Source organism: Schistocerca nitens, chromosome 3 (assembly GCF_023898315.1).
Source record: "Schistocerca nitens isolate TAMUIC-IGC-003100 chromosome 3, iqSchNite1.1, whole genome shotgun sequence".
Taxonomy (NCBI): domain Eukaryota; kingdom Metazoa; phylum Arthropoda; class Insecta; order Orthoptera; family Acrididae; genus Schistocerca; species Schistocerca nitens.
In genome coordinates, this window is record NC_064616.1 from 945,053,425 (window position 1) to 945,070,680 (window position 17,256).

General features: G+C 43.5%; 1 protein-coding gene and 1 pseudogene across 1 annotated transcript in view; both read left to right on the top strand.

Annotated features, from left to right (window-relative positions):
* Positions 1-17,256, top strand: part of LOC126249498 (uncharacterized) — a 983,368-nt gene that overhangs the window by 455,062 nt on the left and 511,050 nt on the right. The window lies entirely within an intron of this gene.
* LOC126250316 (5S ribosomal RNA) lies at positions 1,309-1,425 on the top strand (annotated as a pseudogene).

Sequence of the window (17,256 nt, forward strand, 5' to 3'; positions counted from 1 at the left end):
CTAGTATAATATATTTGTCCAATGAATACCCGTTTTCCATCTGCATTTCTTCTTGGTGTAGCAATTGTAATGGCCAGTAGTGTAATTTTCGAATGGATCTTCGATGGGGATTTCCGGAATGACATACAAATTGACTGATACACATGTTACTTACACCTTTGAGACAGTGCACCCCGTATATTATTATGGTGCATCATTTCGGGCGTTACACGAATGCAGATATACGTATCACGTATCACAGAATATAACAACAATTAAAATCTTTCGCTAGAGGAATCAAAAAAATTAAACTGCAACGAGGGTTAATTCTATATGGATTCTATATAGAATACGAGAATATACTTGTTTTCCTTACGAGCAACACTTTGTGTCAGGTCTATGGAGCGTAGATGCGTTTCGAGTGATTTGAAGAAAGCGCTGCCTATTCCCGTTTTCAGGAAGGTTACACACTGGCGTCTAGAAAACCATTGAAGAGTTCTTGGTATTCGGACCATGTGTTTTAATAGGCAGTAATATTCCGGGCAAATAGAACTGAATATACGATACTGCAGTACCTGTTTTGTTAAGAAGATCGATGTAATGTTTCTTCAGACATGCATGTGTATCCGAAGGAACAGACAATGTGGCGGCAACAGGCCTTACGAAATGCATGAAATCTGTCCGCAATTGCGAATACGAACAACCATCAGACGTATAAGAGAATGATGAGAATGACAATTTGAGCCGGACTGGGTCTCGAACCCGGATTTCCAGCTTTACGCGAGTGGTCGTCTTAACCGCTTTGGCTATCCGTGCACGGATCATGGCCAGACCCACGGATGTAAGTGCGAAGGAATATTTCTCCGTTCTTCTTAACGACAGGCACTGCAATATCGTATTTATCCGCCGATACCAGGCAACAACTTTCAGTTAAAAGGTCCTCCCTGTGCGCTATCCTGTCCCCCGCACTTTCAAATACGCGCGCCGCCAGTTATGCCGCCGCGATTCCTAGAGCCGCCACTGCGGCACGAGAGGCTACCACGAACGATTACGCCGCTGCCAATGAGATTCAAGCATTCCCTCTCCTAAGCTGCAGTGGTGGGCGCACCTAAGGGGGGTACGACGTCAAACGGGCCTACTTGGAGCAGGAGAAGCGCCACCGGATATTTTAATTTCCAGTGTCTATACTTTTAAAAATAAATTCATAAAACTTTGTCAGCATGACCAGGAAGAATTCAGGATTCACACTCGTGGCAGAGAAAGTTCAAAAACATAGTAAAATAAATTTGTTTTAAATGCGAAATTTCATCACTTTTACACTTACTACAGGGCAACGGCCTTGCCGCAGTGGGTACACCGGTTCCCGTGAGATCACCGAAGTTAAGCGCTGTCGGGCGTGGCCGGCAGTTGGATGGGTGACCATCCAGCCGCCATGCGCTGTTGCCATTTTTCGGGGTGCACTCAGCCTCGTGATGCCAATTGAGGAGCTACTCGACCGAATAGCAGCGGCTCCGGTCCAAGAAAACCATCATAACGACCGGGAGAGCGGTGTGCTGACCACACGCTCCTCCTATCCGCATCCTCATCTGAGGATGACACGGCGGTCGGATGGTCCCGATGGGCCACTTGTGGCCTGGAGACGGAGTGCTAGACGGAGTGTACACTTACTACTGGCTGCATTTGTTGCTATAGGTGCACTCTTCTTCAAGAGTAAGAGAGAGTTTCTGATGAATTTTAAACAGCGTCGAAACCATACTTAAAGGTGTTAAAAAAAAGGTTCAAATGGCTCTGAGCACTATGGGACTTAACATCTGTGATCATCAGTCCCCTAGAACCTAGAACTACTTAAACCTAACTAACCTAAGGACATCACACACATCCATGCCCGAGGCATGATTCGAACCTGCGACCGTAGCAGTCGCGCGGTTCCGGACTGAGCGCCTAGAACCGCTCGGCCACCGTGGCCGGCAAGGTGTTAAAAACTACGGCAAAAATTGAGATAATTAACTATAAAATTTGAGTTTTCTCTAAACATGAAGTTGAAAATGTAGTAGCACAGTCATTTTTCATTAATTAAATTCGAGACTTTCATACACCTGCAAGACGTTTTTGTGTTTTTGTCCAAAGTGAGCAAATTTTGTTACCCAAATATCAAAGCTTCAAGGGAGTATAGCTTTTAGAATTCAGTGAAGATAAATATATGTTCGTTTACATGAGATTATCCTACTTTTCCAGATTCATTTGCGTAATTTGAAAGCCTGAAAGTTACAACTGCTGTTTCGAAACTAATATAAACTCAGTGATTGAGCACGTTTACGCTATTCTCGTAGGGCACGTTTACCGACTATTTTGCATTACCATCCTAACTGCCGGCCGGAGTGGCCGAGCGGTTAAAGGCGCTACAGTCTGGAACCGCACGACCGCTACGGTCGCAGGTTCGAATCCTGCCTCGGGCATGGATGTGTGTGATGTCCTTAGGTTAGTTAGGTTTAAGTAGTTCTAAGTTCTAGGGGACTTATGACCACAGCAGTTGAGTCCCATAGTGCTCAGAGCCATTTGAACCATTTGAACCATCCTAACTGATACCCCAGTCAAGGAGATTTTAAGACAACAGCACTTGAAAACGCAATAAAAAAATGTAGGGACAAGAGAATAAAAGGTAGAAATTGCTAAAAAAGCTATTTGAACGAGAAAAAATGTGGGTAGGGCTACATCTGATGTCATCATTAGTGTTCTGCCCAAAGGAAAGTTTTCACATGGTAACCCTTCATCCTCTCCTGTCTTCTGCCGCCCTCTTTAGGTCCACGTGATTTCCGCTTCCCTTTATCATCTCCTCCTTCCTCTCAATCTTCTCTCACAAACTAGTCCTTCCAGAGTGTCTGTTAGCAAGCACCGCCGTCTCAACGAATGTCCCATCGAGTTCTCCTTCCTTTCTCATACAACCTGCAGCAGTCTGATGAAGAGTATGAAAATTGCCTTTGTCCGAGGATTGTTTGGAAAGTAAAGTACGAATCGCCATAGCTAACAGAGCGTCGCGCGAACACTGAAACGCACATGCGCACCGACTCCCGGCCTGCCTTTCTCATTAACGGTGCCATTGGCGCTGGAACTGCCGCAGTGTGCTGTTTACAGTGTCAGTTCAAAATGTTTAAAACAATAGATCAGCCCGCCGACACTAAATACGGTCAGTGACTCGGTTTTTCCACACAAGGAACGCTGCAGCAGCTGAAATGGCGTATGGCACCAACGCAACAAGTGGCAGCATAGTGCGTAAGTGGGTGAGAGCTTTCAAGGACGGACGGGAAAATGTCCATGACGAACAGCGATCGGGCCGATCATCAGTGATCTGAGAAGATATGGTCAAGCCGCGGACGAAAATATTCGATAACACTAGTGATTCACAATTTTAGTTTTAGCAATGGAATTTCCGAGCGTGAGTAGAACAACTTTGCCCAAAATTGTCTCTAAAAATTTGCAATTTCGCAAATTGTGCGCACGTTGGGTTCCCAGGCTGCTTACTGAGAAACATAAAATGGAAATAAATGCTTGTGATTTTTATTTTTTGAAACGACATCATAAGGAAGGTAATCAATTTTTAGGGAACATGGTCACACGGGACAAAGATGTCGGTTTCTCACATGACCCAAGAATCTAATAGTCATTCAGTAGAATGGCGTCACAAGACATCACTTGTCAAATACAAGGACAAATAGAGATCACAACACACAAGGTTATGGCAACCGTGTTTTGCGATGGACACGTGGTCTTGTTAGTCGAGCTTCTGCAGCAAGTGACAACAATAAACACAGCCGCTTACTACGCAAACCTGACTAAACTCCAACACGCGAAGCAGAAAGACCGACGTAGCCTTCAGGCATCTGGAGCTGTTACAGCATGACGATGCAAGACCCCATTCTGCCATTTACACCCAAAATCTGATAAGCGATTGAGAGGTGGGCTTCCAGATTTGTTACTGGCAGTTTCGAGCAACACGCAAGTATTATGGAGATGCTTTGGGAACTCAAATGGAAATCCCTGGAGGGAAGGCGACGTTATTTTCAAGGGGCAATATTGAGAAAATCTAGAGAACCTACATTTAAAGCTGACTTGTGGGTAAGGACCACGAAGAAAAGATACGAGAAATCAGGGGTCATACGGAGGAATGTACACAACAGTTTTTCCCTCGTTCTATTTGCAAGAGAGTGGAACAGGAAAGGAAATGATTACTAGAGGTACGGCCCACAATTCGTCACGTACTGTAAGGTAGACTGCGGAGAACGGATGTAAATATAGATGGGAACCGACTGTCCATCTACCGTACAGTCGAGGCGCCCAGCGATTTTCACTTGTTCCGCTACCTAAAGGAGTTTCACAGCGGCAAGCGCTTCGCAACAAATTCCGAGGTGAAAGAAGCAGTTAAAGACTGATTATCCTCATAGCTGTCAAACCTCTACGATTTAGGAATACAAAAGCTTGCAGAAAGATATGACAAATGTTTAAACAAATATGAGATTACGTAGAAAATATAAGGAATTTAATAAAAACAGTCATTTTTAAAATACGTGATAGTTCATGTTTTATAAGAAATCTGACCTTACTTCCCAAATAACCATCGTATTTACTGCTTGAAACGACATAACTATTCGAAAAGAAATCAGTAATGGGTCAAGTATCTTGGATGTAATAGACGGACTCACCGTTATTGTGCCACAGGAAACACACTATTTTCTGTGTGAATAAACTGCAACGCGGACAACGATGATGAATAGGTCTTTAATTAACATTCAGACTTCCATGCAAGACATAATGTGCTAACAGGAGGAAGTTGGCCCAAAAAATTGTTTACTACCGGTAAAACGTTTGTGTTTTATTATATTAACTGATGTAAGTAAGCCTGAAATTTTATTTACTGTCAACAAAACAGATTTTGGGAAGTTTAGTAGTGTGTTTTGTTTACTCATTATTGTGTCCTATGATATGCGTAAATGTGCCCCCATAAGTGCGTAAACCTGTCCCATACCCGAGGCACGTTTACGCACTCGACTTGAGGCTATATAAAATTATTTTGGACTCTTAAATGTAAAAGCGTATATACCAACTTACTTTGATAGCCATGTTATAAGACTACAAAATTTTAAACACGATAAATGTAACAAAAATTGTAAAAAAAATCCCAAAAGAAATACTCGTAAATGTGCCCCGGTCTTCCCTATTATCGCAACACAGCGAAAAATGTTAATAGGTGCATTAAATGGACAATCAATTCATTTATTTTGCAGATACAACGTATAACCAAGAGGAGCGCATAGTAATAAGAATCACAGTCGAACAATCAAAAAAAAAAAAAAAATGGTTCAAATTGCTCTGAGCACTATGGGACTCAACTGCTGTGGTCATAAGTCCCCTAGAACTTAGAACTACTTAAACCTAACTAACCTAAGGACAGCACACAACACCCAGCCATCACGAGGCAGAGAAAATCCCTGACCCCGCCGGGAATCGAACCCGGGAACCCGGGCGTGGGAAGCGAGAACGCTACCGCACGACCACGAGATGCGGGCGTCGAACAATCCCATTACGCACACCTGTAGAAGAAAATCTTAGCCAGTTGATATTTTATATCGTATTATGGTTGGTGTTTGTTGTAACCTCGTTACGCCAGCATTTAAAATTGCATTATATGTCCTTTGACTTGATAAAATCTTATGACCGAATCAGCTTAACTGAAAAGTAGTTCCTAAGTAGTCGTGAAACTATGAAGAAAAACAGCGGACACTCAAAGTTGTTATTAGAGTGCACAAAGGCAATCTAGCCGATGCTTTATCGCTGCGCTGCCCAGTCTCGGCGCTCTAGTCTTCAATGAAACACTATATGTTTCTGTCGTAATCTAATCCCCTGCAGCCGACGCGATGGCCCTCCTGAGCAGGATGAATGAATTTAGACTTGCTATCGGCTAGCGTGCTAGTCTGCAGTGTTTTACTCCAACGTACATTTTTCTTAGCCTTCGATTGTAGAGCCGAAGGTAGGCAAGGATTAGAAGTGCATCTTGCCGAGTTGCTGAGTGAACTTCCATTAAAGCAAATGTGTAAATATCGTTCAGTGTTGTCGTCGCTTCGCAGGGTGCAGACCTGAATATCTAAACAAAGGTGGCAAAAAATTCTGATTAACACCAACGCCCGCTAGAGACTACTTTGCTATCCGAAAATAAAAACCTAGTTTTATGACTGTCACACTACAATGTATAACGATGAAATCCTCTGGATCTTACACTCTCAGCACGCTATTACACAGCAACAGTACCATTCATTTGTTGTTGGATTGCTTAAGAAAAAGGTATCAGACACATCGAGTTATACAGAAACATAAAAAATTTACAATTACTCTAGCGCAGGGCTTCCCAACCTGTGGTCCGCGGACCCCTTAGGGGTCCGCCGGCTCTTTCTAGGGGGTCCACGGCCACCTTTCACCAAATCGTCTAAAATAATGAGTAAAATTATTGGATAAAAATGTGAAAATCAAATTCATCACTATTTTTTTCGTGTGAAAAACATGTGTACTTTTACTTCAGGTCGTATCCCCAAGCAGCCTTTGCAGTTCCTAAGTGAGAACGCATACACAGTTTAGTGCCGGAGAATGCGGCTTCTCTGATCGACTGTTTCGCAACAATGCGGGGGTCGTTTGTGCACAGGCTCACGGCGCTAGATGCGCTGAAACCTTTTACGCATGCGCGGAGCGAGCTTTGTCGACCAATCACAGCGCTCGCTGGCACGTATGCGGCCCCAGGCATCATTAAATGTTAAGCTTGCTTTGTCAGTGCACCACCTATTTCATAAGTCGATTTTTGACCAGTTTACTACTTCTAACATGGATCGGTGGCTGAAGTCAGATCCATTGAAGAAGGGTGCAGTTTCTCCATCGCCTTCACAACAAGGGAAGTTTCCAGTTGAAATGAATGAGGAGGGAGGACGACCAAAGGAAGACTTTACATACGTTTGAACGCTCCTTACGCAGCAGTAGCCAAATAGTGGATGTGAACAGACCATAAGTGGCAGCTTGTCAACAGCGAACAGTTGGACGTGAAGTTGATTGCTCTTGGAGGGAGACAGCTCCATCGTGTGAAATTTCAATTACCAAATAATTTTAATCAGGCTATAGTGTTTTGAACAAAGTGAGTAAATCCACTAGTAAGTGTCTGGATACAGTGGGAATTCAAATTGTATCGTTAATTTCATGTTGTTTTCATTCATCTCTAAACCAAAGACTATTGTTACTTCGGGGAGGGGGAGGGGGGAGGGGGGAGGGGGGAGGGGGGGTCATAGGGAACATGGCACTTGCATTAAGAAGCTTTCAGATCCCATGGGTTTCGCTCTGAAATTTAAAGTTACTATGCTCTTGACTGACTAGGGGTCCGCCATGTATTTTCGACTGAAGAAGGTGTCCGCCAGCTGAAAAGGTTGGGAAGCCCTGCTCTAGCGTTATCTTTCAATATTAATCTAAGTTATTCTTGGAATACACGCAGGTACAATTTTGCATCGTAACAGTCATGCCCTTTCATTAACACACCATTTACCCAACTTCATTCAGTACACGTTTTGCTTTTTTAAGGCCCGCTTTAGCAGCCTGTTGTGTTATTGAAGGTAAATGAAAGAAAGAGAAAAAACGAGCACCAGCAACACTCCTATACTAAAACTCTTCGTTTACAACCCTCTGTAATAATTACTTTGCTGGCGCTTATTTCATATGAAATGTTATTTGCGACTAGTCACTGAATCGTAATACCAACGAAATTATAATTATGTACGTCATTTAGGAGTGAGTCACCAACCTTAAGAGAAACATCAGTCTGCTGTAGCGATCAGTTTGCATGTATGTTGTTTTGTTTGCGTCTCGTACAAGCAGATTATTCTCGCCGAAATACCTGAGTCACTTTCATATTAAGAGAGATTCTAGACTATTGCTGTTCTGTAAATTCAAGGAATGAAGCGTCATCTGCATATATTTTTAGTATAATGTACTGCTGATGATCATAATACAGATTCCTACTTCAGCTCAAATGTACCAGCTGAAAATATGGGCACATTCTCACATCAGTATTTTATACTTGATTTCACAGACTGCATCCGGTTTTGTACAAATAGTTTTACAATAATAGTTACTTCACCCATCAAGAGTTCATGAGCTACATGATTTGCTCTTTCTGTGCTGGTATATCTGCTCTGTCTGAATGCATGCTGTGACTTAGTCCCTCCGCAATTTTTTAAAACTAAACTTATGTCTTTTATAATAACTTCCAGTCGTTTTTAGTAAGACTGGTATTGTGTTAAATAGTCTATAATTTCTACGATGTCTCTTTTACGTACAAGCAAAACCTTACTTTTTTTGAAAACATATTTAGGAAGTAAACCTTCTTCGATAGTTAAATTTATCGTAATACTCAGTGGCTTCATCATTGTATGATAACATTTCAGTTGCCTAGCTGATGCAGCTTCCAAACTGTTACTGTTTCCTGTTTTGTTTTAGAGACTATTATTTTGTCACTTATGGTCGTTTGTTGGTAGCTAGAGTAAACATTCTGTTCCGTTATTGATGGTTTTTGTGCTTTATACTCTTTTGGTAGACGTCACTTACGAGTTCGTTTGTTACCTCGATATAATGCAAGTTTGTTTTGGCAGAGACCAGATTTGATTTCTCTTATCTGCTACTATATGCTTTCTTATTTTCCTTGTAAACGGTGCAACTGTCCTATATTTTTTGATCTGTTAGTTTTCGTATCATAATTTTAGTTCCACCCTGGAGTTTATAATATTTGTATGTGTCTCCCAGTATTTAATCTGCGTAATCAAGTTAGTTAATACTGTGGGATATCCTGACTTCAGCAACATTAGTAAAGTGGATTGTAGTAGATAATAGATCGCGCATACCCACAATAAGATTTTCAGTCACTCACGTGAAGTAATTTGAGCGCGTCCCGCCATAATATAAGAATAACGTCACTCAGATAGATATCGACATAGATGCTGTATACATTCACAAATCGGAGTTAGATGAAGGGGACGGTTGCAACACGCAGCATATTAATAATAAAATCATTTCTCTTCTACACAATACCATAATTTGGAAATAAATTTACACGTTCTGAGGTTGGGTACTTAAACATTACATGTCAGTTGCTATACAGAAACAGAATCTGAAATTTACCAAATGTAACAAAACTGCCAATGAAAGTGAAATCATTTGCACACATCTGTACCATTCATGGCTCCACGTTTTATGAATAATACAAAAAAATTCAATGTACATCACCATGCTTTTCATTTGTTTTACCTCTTAACTGAACCATGTTATTTGGAGGTCCTAGGTCTAAATATGGGTACCGAAAATATCTTATTTGATGCAGCTAAACTGCAGAATTCCTGAAAGTGAAACACTATTAAAATGTTGAATATACAGGGTGAGTCATCTAACGTTACCGCTGGATATATTTCGTAAACCACATCAAATACTGACGAACCGATTCCACAGACCGAACGTGAGGAGAGGGGCTAGTTTAATTGTTTAATACAAACCATACAAAAATGCACGGAAGTATGTTTTTTAACACAAACTTACGTTTTTTTTAAATGATTGTTTAATACAAACAATACAAAAATGCACGGAAGTATGTTCTTTATCACAAACCTACGTTTTTTTTAATGGAGCCCGGTTAGTTTTGTTAGCACATCTGAACATATAAACAAATACGTAATCAGTGCCGTTTGTTGCATTGTAAAATGTTAATTACATCCGGAGATATTGTAACTTAAAGTTGACGCTTGAAATCTCCGACGTTCAGTGGCGTGTTGTAACAAACACGGGCCACGGTCGACGAGTAGCATCTGCAGGGACATGTTTACGATGACGACCGTGTTTAAGAGTGTGGCTGTAGTGCACTGTTGTGGTTTGGTCTAGCTGTCGCAGTGTCCGCATGTAGCGCTTGCTGCTATTGTTATCCTGCATTCGTCTCCGCACGCAGACAAACTGTAGTACACCGTGTTACCAGACGTCTGTGATAGTGTAGTGTAGTAGGAACTGTGACCATGGTGTATTCGAACTCTGAAAACGCGGAGATGATACTTATCTATGGCGAGTGTCGACGAAATGCAACTGAAGCCTGCAGGGTGTATGCAGAACGGTACCCGGACAGAGGGCATCCAACGTGCCGCACATTGCAAAACATCTACCGCCAACTGTATGTAACAGGTATGGTCGTAGCACGCAAACGGGTCCGTAACAGGCCCGTCACAGGAGAAGCTGGTGCAGTTGGTGTGTTAGCTGCTGTTGCCATGAACCCACACATGAGTACATGGGACATTGCGAGAGCCGGTGGACTGAGTCAAAGTAGTGTCATGCGCATACTGCATCGTCACCGCTTTCACCCGTTTCATGTGTCGCTACAACAGCAATTACATGGTGATGACTTTAATCATCGAGTGCAATTCTGTCAATGGGCATTAACAGAGAATGCGTTGCAGTTCTACCTGTTTCCCGATGAAGCGGGTTTCACAAACCACGGGGCAGTGAATCTGCGGAACATGCATTACTGGTCCGTGGACAATCCTCGCTGGCTCAGACAGGTAGAGTGACAGCGACCGTGGACTGTAAATGTATGGTGCGGAATCATTGGCGACCACCTCATTGGTCCTCACTTCATTGCAGGGGCCCAAACAGCTGCAACATACATCGCGTTTCTACAGAATGATCTGCCAACGTTGCTCGAAAATGTCCCACTGGAAACGCGTCGACGTATGTGGTATCAGCATGATGGTGCACCTGCACATTCCGCAATTAACACTAGGCTGACCCTTGACAGGATGTTCGACGGGCGTTTCATAGGACGTGGAGGACGCATAAATTGGCCAGCCCGTTCTCCTGATCTTACACCTCTGGACTTCTTTCTGTGGGGTACGTTAAAGGAGAATGTGTACCGTGATGTGCCTACAACCCCAGAGGATATGAAACAACGTATTGTGGCGGCCTGCGGCTACATTACACCAGATGTACTGCGGCGTGTACGACATTCATTATGCCAGAGATTGCAATTGTGTGCAGCATATGATGGCCACCACATTGAACATCTATTGGCCTGACATGTCTGGACACACTCTATTCCACTCCGTAATTGAAAACGAAAACCACGTGTGTACGTGTACCTCACCCCTCATGGTAATGTACATGTGCGTCAGTGAAAAAGACCAATAAAAGGTGTTAGCATGTGGACGTAATGTGCTGTTCCAGCCTCTTCTGTACCTAAGGTCCATCACCGTTCCCTTTGGATCCCTACGTAATTCGGTGCTCTCCGATACACACGATCGAACAGCGGAGGAGTGGTACTCATGCGTCAACTTTAGGTTACAATATCTCCGGATGTAATTAACGTTTTACAATGCAACAAACGGCACTGATTACGTATTTGTTTATCTGTTCAGATGTGCTAACAAAACTAACGGGGTTCCATTTAAAAAAAACGTAGGTTTGTGTTAAAAAACATACTTCCGTGCATTTTTTTATGGTTTGTATTAACCAATTACACTAGCCCCTCTGCTCACGTTCGGTCTGTGGAATCGATTCGTCAGTATTGGATGTGGTTTACGAAATATAAAATGGTTCAAATGGCTCTGAGCACTATGGGACTCAACTGCTGAGGTCATTAGTCCCCTAGAACTTAGAACTAGTTAAACCTAACTAACCTAAGGACAACACAAACATCCATGCCCGAGGCAGGATTCGAACCTGCGACCGTAGCGGCCTTGCGGTTCCAGACTGCAGCGCCTTTAACCGCACGGCCACTTCGGCCGGCTTACGAAATATACCCAGCGGTAATGTTAGGTGACTCACCCTGTATATTGAGGTGTCAAAAGTTATGGAGTAGCGATATGCACATGTACAAATGTCTGTAGTATCACCTGCACAAGGTATGAACCGGCAGTGCATTGGCGGAGCTGCAATTTATACTCAGGTTCTTCATGTGAAAACGTTACCTACGTGATTATGCATCACGGAGGGAATTAATAGACTTTGAAAGCAGAACGGTAGTTGGAGCTAGGCGCATGGGGCATTCCATTGCGGAATTCGTTAGGGAATTCAATATTCCGAGATCCACAGTGTCAAAAGTGTGCCTAGAACACCAAACTTGGGGAATTACCTCTCAGCACGGACAACGTAGTGATCGACGACCTTCACTTAACGACCGAAAGGTATGGCGTTTTTGTAGAGCTGCCAGTGCTAACAGAACGTTCATCAAACCAATTGCGAACAACTGTGGCACATTGTCATCCGTCGTTGTTGGGGACATAAAGTACACGAATGGCTGCAGATGGTCTCCACGTAGCCGAAAGTAGCCATTATCTGTTCAGGTGGTCCAGAGGTCCCAGTGCGTTCCACGTAAACACAGCCCACACCGCTATGGGGTCACCGTCAGCTTGCACAGTGTTTTGTTGAGAACTTCGTGGGGTCTGTGCCAAACTCAAAGCCTCTGCCGCCGCGACCGAACGCAGTTCCCTCTGAGCAGCCATAGCGTACGGATCGCCGTGCCTGTACGTTCACAGGAGCTCAGTCCGTCAGTTCACCTGTTGATGGTGACATGTATGATCGCCGAAATATTGTGCCCGTTGGACACTGTAGACCGGCAGTACACCCGTGGATATTTTGATCACAAAATACGTGCTTACGAAATTTCGCACCAGCTGTATCACTGGATTGAAGAGTTCCTAGTAAACAAAACACAACATGTCGTTCTCATCGGAGAGGAATCTTCAAACGCAAAAGTAATTTCGGTTGTTATTCGAAGGTAGTGTTATATATCATTACTTTTCACAATATACAAAAGTTAATGATGAAACTAACTTTCCCGTGATCTGCCACTGCCAAGTAACACAGCTCGATGAAACCTGGACCACACACAGAGGAAACGGCTACAGTATTGACAGAGACGAACAGAAATGTCAGTCTTATTCAAGACAATACTTCCATGGAAGTAATAGTGAATTATGAAAGTCCCCTGCACGTTAGAAAGGTGGAAGATGGATCTTAATAGCGCCCCTGCTCGCCGTTCACGGTAACGATCTTCTGCAACGTACTCCCATTCGGCTTCAAGGTTGGTACCGAGTTTTTACTGTAGGAACATTAGTTCCTTCACCATCGCGGTTGACAACTGCCTGATGTTGGCCTTTGGTACCTGTGGACGTGCAGCCGTACTACTCCCCAACGCATCACACGACGCTCTGTGGCAGCTACGTCGCGGAAACAGGCAGGCCAGTCCTGCGGTGAATACTATATCGTTCCAACTTCTCCTCCACCTCCTCTGTTAGATGTAGTCATGCAGTGTCATCCATTAGAATGAAGTCATGGCCAAATGCACCCCTGAAACGATGTACGGAGGGAAGGAGTACAGTATCACAATTCCGTTGACCGGTGAATGTACACCGCAAATAAATGCTACCCTCTGCTGTTCTTTGGTGTTGCGTGGTATAGCACATAAAGTTTTTCAATCAATACTTTAAATGGACTGATACTTGTCATTTTCCGTACTACGTCACTTACACAAATTTCAAGCCTATGAGTACAGCAATGCAAACAATAATGAAAGGAAAGTTGTCTTTAAGAACAGCTCCAACTACAGATTCTCGTCCAGTCATCACTGCAGCTACGTCACACGGCACAGAAACTAGTCTACACTTTAAAACATTTCCATTCAATGTGTAGCCTTCAAGACACTGAAACACAGCATGAAAAATCCCAAGAGACATCACACTTTCGAGTTCAACTAAGTTCAAAACTAAATTTACTAAGGATTCCATGCTCAATTTTGTAAGGCAATTCTATAGTACAAAATTAGAGTTGATTTTTTGCTTAAAGCAGTTGATTCATCGATGTCGATTGCAAACTTATCTTGCGCTTGCACTATTTCCTGTTTTTCCATTTCTGCACTGATATGTTTAACTACATTCACACACGATACTGACCTCTTGAACATCGATTTATCATTCAAAGTTAGTGAAAGAGTGGTTCTCGTTTGCAACCTTATAGACAGTGCGAAATATTCTTGCTGTAACTTCTTGTCGGCCGGGGTGGCCGAGCGGTTCTAGGCGCTACAGTCTGGAACCACGCGGCCGCTACGGTCGCAGGTTCCAATCCTGCCTCGGGCATGTATGTGTATGATGTCCTTAGGTTAGTTAGGTTTAAGTAGTTCTAAGTTCTAGGGGACTGATGACCACAGCAGTTAAGTCCCATAGTGCTCAGAGCCATTTGAACCGTTTTCTTTGTAACTTCTTTCTCTCTTAATATGGTTTCCAAACAAACGTTATCCAGTGTTTCTTGTTGGGACTCTGCTAAATCTTTTAAGCTGGTCCGTGCACAGCACTGTCTTTGTGGTCAAATATCTCTTTTCTCAACGCTGTTTGTTGCTGGCCTCAAGTTTACCCAAAACTAATGATATCACTTCCAGTCTAATGCTTAGATATTTTCATACCAGTTTGTTTTCAACGCAGATAGAGCCGTCTTATCTGCCAAACGTCGCAACTCAAATTTTTGTTGTGTACAATAAGCCAACTGTATCATTCACAAAACTCGCTCTTTTGTTGAAAAGCCCCGGTCGGGCCACTGTTTATCACCTTCTTTGTCATTCTCAATAGAAGTAGATGAAGCGACGCTGGATGAAGCTGGCAATGGTGACTCCTTTTGAACTTTTTCGATTGGCTGTGGCGGGCGTTTTTCAGCTTCTTTGTCTATATTTTTTTCTTTTTTGCTGAAATAACTAATTATTTTATCAGTTGAAGACGACGAACGACAATTTTAAGCACTTTGATTTTAGAACGTTATTCGAGAGAATTGAGCAAGCACAACAGTAGAGTGACAGGTAGAGCGGGCACTTGACACACCAGACCAAGTCGAATCGAATAAAATGACTGATGTGACATATGGCAGTATAGATGGGCTCAAGCAGAGTGGTGGAGCAAGTAGGAAGGGGGAAGAAGAATCAGTCGGCCACAGCCACCTCTCATTATCCGGCAGTGCCTATGTCTAGATAAAGTACATGCGACGATTGTGGTAGAGAAAACGTAGGTTTATTGGGAGAAAAGTGTGATTCATCTGTAAGGGACATCACATATAGGACGCTAGCACGACCAATTCTTGAATACTGGTCGAGTGTTTGGGATGCGTACAAGATCGGGTTAAAGAAAGACATCGAAGCAACTCAGAGGCGGGTTGCTCGATTTGTTACTGGTAGGTTCGAACCACATGCAAATGTTACGGACATGCTTCGGGAACTCAAATTGAAATCGCTGGAGGAAAGGCGACATCCTTTTCGCGGAACATTATTGAGAAAATTTAGAGAACTGGCGTTTGAATCTGGCTGCAGAATGATTCTACTGCCTCAAACATACATTTCTCGTAAGGACCCCGAAGATAAGATTGGAGAAATAGGGCTTATACAGAGACATATAAACAGTCGATTTTTCCTCATTCTACACTACTGGCCATTAAAATTGCTACACCAAGAAGAAATGCAGATGATAAACGGGTATTCATTGGACAAATATATTATACTAGAACTGACATGTGATTACATTTTCGCGCAATTTGGGTGCATAGATCCTGAGAAATCAGTACCCAGAACAACCACCACGGCCTTGATACGCCTGGGCATTGAGTCAAACAGAGCTTGGATGGCGTGTACAGGTACAGCTGCCCATGCAGCTTCAACACGATACCACTGTTCATCAAGAGTAGTGACTGGCATATTTTGACGAGCCAGTTGCTCGGCCACCATTGACCAGACGATTTAAATTGGTGAGAGATGAGGAGAATGTGCTGGCCATGGCAGCAGTCGAACATTTTCTGTATCCAGAAACGCCCGTACAGGACCTGCAACATGCGGTCGTGCATTATCCTGCTGAAATGTAAAGTTTCGCACGGATCGAATGAAGGACAGAGCCACGGGTCGTAACACATCTGAAATGTAACGTCCACTGTTCAATGTGCCGTCAATGTGAACAAGAAGTGACCGAGACGTGTAACCAATGGCACCCCATACCATCACGCCGGGTGATACACCAGTATGGCGATGACGAATACATGCTTCCAATGTGCATTCACCGCGATGTTGCCAAACACGTATGCGACGATCATGATGCTGTAAACAGAACTTGGATTCTTCCGAGAAAATGACGTTTTGCCATTCGTGCACCGAGGTTCGTCGTTGAGTACACCATCGCAGGCGCTCTTGTCTGTGATGCAACGTCAACGGTAACCGCAGCCATGGTTTCCGAGCTGATAGTCCATGCTGCTGCAAACGTCGTCAAACTGTTCGTGCAGATAGTTGTTGTCTTGCAAACGTCCACATCTGTTGACTCAGGGATCGAGACGTGGCTGCACGATCCGTTTCAGCCGTGCGGATACGATGCCTGTCATCTCGACCGCTAGTGATCCAGCACGGCGTTCTGTATTACCCTCCTGAACCCACCGATTCCATATTCTGCTAACAGTCATTGGATCTCGACCAACGCGAGCAGCAATGTCGCGATACGATAAACCGCAATCGCTATAGACTACTATCCGACCTTTATCAAAGTCGGAAAGGTGATGGTACGCATTTCTCCTCGTTACACGGGGCATCACAACAACGTTTCACCAGGCAACGCCGGTCAACTGCTGTTTGTGTATGAGAAATCGGTTGGAAACTTTCCTAATGTCGGCACGTCGTGTCGCCACCTTGTGTGAATGCTCTGAAAAGCTAATCATTTGCATATCACAGCATCTTCTTCCTGTCGGTTAAATTTCGCGTCGGTAGCACGTCATCTTCGTGGTGTAGCAATTTTAATGGCCAGTAGTATAAGTTAATCATCACTCACACAGATAATACAGCAACACTTCGTCAGGCAATGATAGAGTCACAATTTTGCGGTCGCTTAGGACGGAAAAATCTGAAACAGAGAACAGTCGACATTAAGTGTTCCGAATTGTGCAGATTCTTAACGGTCAGTACTTGCAGGCCTGCAGCCAACTTGTGGTGCACTTACAGTTGCTAGTCTATTGGGGGTCGAAAACATACTAATTTATGTAGGTTACGAATTAATAAGACCGCTATATATGAGGGCCGAGGTTCCCCTCCCACAATTGCAGTACTGGGTCTCCATCAGCAAAGTCTGACCAACACTACATTAGAGTCTGCTAAGCAATGGACACCATTTCTCTGACATCTGGCATGTCTGGAAGCAGCTAGGACAGATGTGGGTCCAG